General features: G+C 38.3%; 1 protein-coding gene across 8 annotated transcripts in view; it reads right to left on the bottom strand.

The window, feature by feature from the left end:
• The window catches only part of Lcorl (ligand dependent nuclear receptor corepressor like), a 212,691-nt gene that overhangs the window by 207,504 nt on the left and 663 nt on the right, over positions 1–4,524 (bottom strand). The window lies entirely within an intron of this gene.

The raw sequence follows: 4,524 nt of genomic DNA, 5'->3' as shown, positions 1-4,524 counted from the left end.
TGAAAAGAATAGATTGAATGAGTTTTTTTTAATGTGATTACTACCAGCAGACTTAAAATAACATATTTGACTTTAATTATATTTCTACTGAACCACATGTAGGAAATGTGGTGGTGTATAAAACGTTTCTAACCCAATCTTCATTTTCTAACCAATGCTTCTTCATTTTACTGGGTTATCTTAGAAAAAATATATATACCAAGCTATCAACTTCTATGTTTGAAACAATGGTGTTTAAAACAGTTCTAAAGGGCCAGGTGTGGTGGTGCATGCCTTTAATCACAGAACTTGGGAGGCAGAAGCAGGCAGATCTTTGCTAAATGGAAGCCAGCCTGGTTTCCACAGTGAGTTCCTTGCCAGCTGTGGTTATAGGGAAAGGCTGTCTCAAAACAAACAAACAAAAAATTCAAACTACAAAACAAAAACCGTTCTAAAACCTGGTACTTAGTTTTAGTATCTAAATTTATTTTTCCATGAAAAAGGTTGGAGATCATACTGGAGACATTGATGACAACCCAAGATGATAAAGTGCATGAGAATGGAACACCTTGTTTAGAAACGCTCACACACAAACTTGATAAAGCTGCCATTAGTCAAATCTGCCACATTTTAAGAATTTAGCATTGAATAAGAATTTGTGAATCCACACCCACTGATTCAAACACGGAAATGAATGCCAACTCCTAATATCTAAAAAAGGAATGAAGCCAGTCTATCTATGGATATTAAAGCCTGTGACTGAAGCTTTGATAAGAAGATGGCAATATCTTGTTCTTGAAAGTACTTTCTCATAAGCTACATATTAATTACAAAAAATAAATAATAATTTTGGGGACAAACGGAGTATCGTCGGAACCAAATTTTGAAGTTGAGAGAAACCAACATGATCTTCAAGATGGATGTACTGAGGACAGAACATTTCTTCATTAGTATTCCTGCCAAATGCTTAACAATATCACCAGGAGAAAACAATAAATTCAGACTGAGAGACACTGTACAAAACAATGCCCTATATTTTCAAAAGTGCTAAGGTCAAGAAATTCAAGGATTCCCAATTAAAAGGGCTGACATGAGGCCCAAATAAATGCAGTGCATGGTCCTAGAGGGGATACTGGACTAGGGCACAGAGGGAAGGTGAACAGAGAAAATAGATACAATCTGAATATGAATTATAAACCTGATAGTGTTGTGTAGATCTCCTCATTTTAATAACTACATGGTGTAAGACAGCATCCTTGCTTTTAGGAACTATATACTGAAGAGTTTAGGGGCAAAGATATCTCCAAATTATTCTCAGACTGTTCAGTTTTTACACACACACACACATACATACACACACACACACATGCATGCATGCGGCAAGAATGATAAAACACAACAAAGCATGGAGCAGATGGTTAATGCAGGGAAGTCAAATAGGAGTTGCTTATTCTATGAATTTTCTGTAAGATGAAAGCTGTGCCAAAATAAAGTTTTTTTTAAAAAAAAAATTGGCCTGTCCTCTAAGGCTGGAAAGATGGCTCAGCAGTTAAGAACACTAGTTGTTCTTGCAGAAGACCCGGGTTCAAATCCCAGCACCCACATGGCAACTAACAACTGTCCATAACTCCAGTTCCAGGGGATCCAACAGCCTCTTCTGTCCTCTGCAGGCATTGCATGACACAGGTGCACTTACCTACACATAGGCAATACATGCATACACATAAAATAAAAAAACTAATAAAACCGGCCTGTCCTCTAGATCAAATATTCTAATACAAATAATAGACAAGTCTGAATCATGCTTTAAGATGAACTAACACATTTCTTTTATTCTACACTTAACTGTTTCTAATTTTATGAATCATTAGATACTAATTATATTATTTATTCCATAAAATACAGAACACTCAATTAATGCTCAGTGTCATCCTGGTTAGTAGCTACTAATTACATACTCTATAAAAAAACAGGACTGTGTCTATTAATGCTCAATATAATTCTGATGATTAGAATACTAGTCCCATAGCCAATATGCACTCAAGCATTTGTTACATGAGGAGACTCAAAATTATACCACAATATATTATGGTTTCAGAAAAAGGACCAAATTATAAAGAACCCCCCCACCTCCAAATTGAGTTATTAACTTGGATAAAGCTTGAAGGACAGTTCTCCAGTCTATTAATGCTCAATATAATTCTGATGATTAGAATACTAGTCCCATAGCCAATATGCACTCAAGCATTTGTTACATGAGGAGACTCAAAATTATACCACAATATATTATGGTTTCAGAAAAAGGACCAAATTATAAAGAACCCCCCCACCTCCAAATTGAGTTATTAACTTGGATAAAGCTTGAAGGACAGTTCTCCAATTTAAAGCAAAACAAAAAAAAATGAATACCACAGAAATCTAAAGAGGTTAAGTTCCACAATCAGAGGAAAGTAAATATCTCCTTCTATATAGAGTCAAACATTTTCCCTTTTCAACTATTATAAACAGTCATTGACAACTACAACTTTCTTTATAAAATTTGGATACTATATATTATAAAAATATCAATCATGTTTCTTTAAATAGTTAACCTAAGAAATGAGATTCAAGAAACTTCACTGGGGACTTTATACCAATTGGCTGTACAGCCGTAAGATGCCTATAATTTCCAATTCTCCCTGAAAAGACTTTTCAATCATTTTATTTCTTAAAAGTAGGCAAGATGCTTTTATAAAAAATGATTTCAAGCAATAACAGCACTAAATATTCAATACAGAAATGTAGAAAGGTATAAGACATATACACAAAGTATATATAATTCACGAATATGGAAACACTTCTGCAAATAAATTTACAAAAGAATGTAAGCACACAATAGTAAAAAGTGACTTAAAATAAAATTACTTTTAATACCAATTCACATCACAAATGACACAAAAAAACCTAGCCACCAAAAGTGTATATTGTAGAAAAAAGTTTTATTTTTTTATTTTAAAAAAAAAGACAAAAACAAAGTATGAAATGGATTCTGGTAGGTCTCCTGATGAGGACTGGGACTATTATCCTCAAATATGGCTGTTGCCCAAGAAAACATTTCTTTTCATGTCTGGTACAATGTATGTATTACACTGAAAGTGTAATTACAGATTACAATGCAGTATTATTTCAATGTCTTCAAATACTACTTGAGTATCCAAGTGGGTAAGGCAGAAAGATAATCTAACTCCTTTCTCCATTAAACTGTATTGTTTCATTTAATTAAGATTAGACTCTTTCAAACCTACAATTATTTTTGCAATGCAAAAGCGATAGTTTATGAATTTAAAGATGGAAAAAACACCTCAAATATTCTGAAACAAAAATTGACGACGGTCGCCTTCAAATCACCGTGTGTCTTGACAAAACTTAGCAATACGCCAGTAAGCCGGTACTGCAGTGCTGCCAGAGCTGACTCCACCGAATGCACTTTACAATTTCTAGACAGGTTTTTCACTAGAACAGGTCTTTGCATAAGTAGCTATCAAAATGGGTTTATTTTGTATTCAAGAAATACAAGTACCAACACACGTGGTATATAAATACAGCGAGGGTTTTTCTCCCCCTTAGTAACTAAAATCACTTAATCCTTGACCAAAGCTCCCCCCCATACCTTTCGCACACACAACACCAAAGTACATTTTATAAAGATGAGACAAAACAGTAAACTGCTTAAACATCACTTAAAGGTCCCTAAATTAGAGAAACCTTCCTTCTGCTTTCCTTTGTACATTGTATTCTGTATGGCACATTTCTGAACTCAAGCAGTTTCTAGTTTCTTCTATAAGAAGGTCTTTTTCACTAGTGAAGACAAGACCGACCTTAAAGGCACTAACCAGAACAATCTGAGAGGGGTGGGAGCAAGGGCAGGGGCACGAGGCGGCCCAAGAACAGATGAAAACAAGCTGGGAGAGTTGTCCTTTGCTCAGATGCTGAGTCCACTCAACTCCGAACGTTGAGATGTTCTCGACAGAGAAAAGCGGGGCCACGGCCTTCTGGGCCCCGCTTCCCCCTCCGCTCCCTCCCTCGCCCCTTCCACAACCCCGGCTATGTGCCCTCCACACCAACCTGCTGCATAACAGCTCCGGGCACACGCCTCCCCCGGGGTCGGGGACAGCAGAGCCGACTGCGAGGTAGGGAGCCTCACCGCGTCCCGCCACCCGGAACAGCGAGCTCGCAGAATGACAGCCCCGAGCCCAGAAGTTTGCAGCCAAACCAGTCTGACAGACCCCAAGGAAAAGGTAAACGGAATTACAGCTGAGCGGGGACTGGACGTAGGGAGGGCGATGCGTGTCCATCACATGACAGGGAAAGAGGACCAGAGTCGTCGTCGGGGCGTCCGCAAAGGAAAGAGGGGGGGCGTGAAGAGGGTGCCGTTGCCATAGCAACACCCCCCATCCGTCCAGACTTCTAAAGAGGGAGGAAGAACTTCAAATCCCAACCGTCAGCGCTCGAGCTGCTCCTTCTTAAAGCTGTACGCACAGCGCCGAGGCCGAGCGAGGGCAGAGC

Source organism: Nannospalax galili, unplaced genomic scaffold (assembly GCF_000622305.1).
Source record: "Nannospalax galili isolate Female #2095 unplaced genomic scaffold, S.galili_v1.0 scaffold271, whole genome shotgun sequence".
Taxonomy (NCBI): Eukaryota; Metazoa; Chordata; class Mammalia; order Rodentia; family Spalacidae; genus Nannospalax; species Nannospalax galili.
The sequence above is the reverse complement of the archived record's forward strand: the minus strand, read 5'-3'. Positions and strand labels throughout refer to the sequence as shown.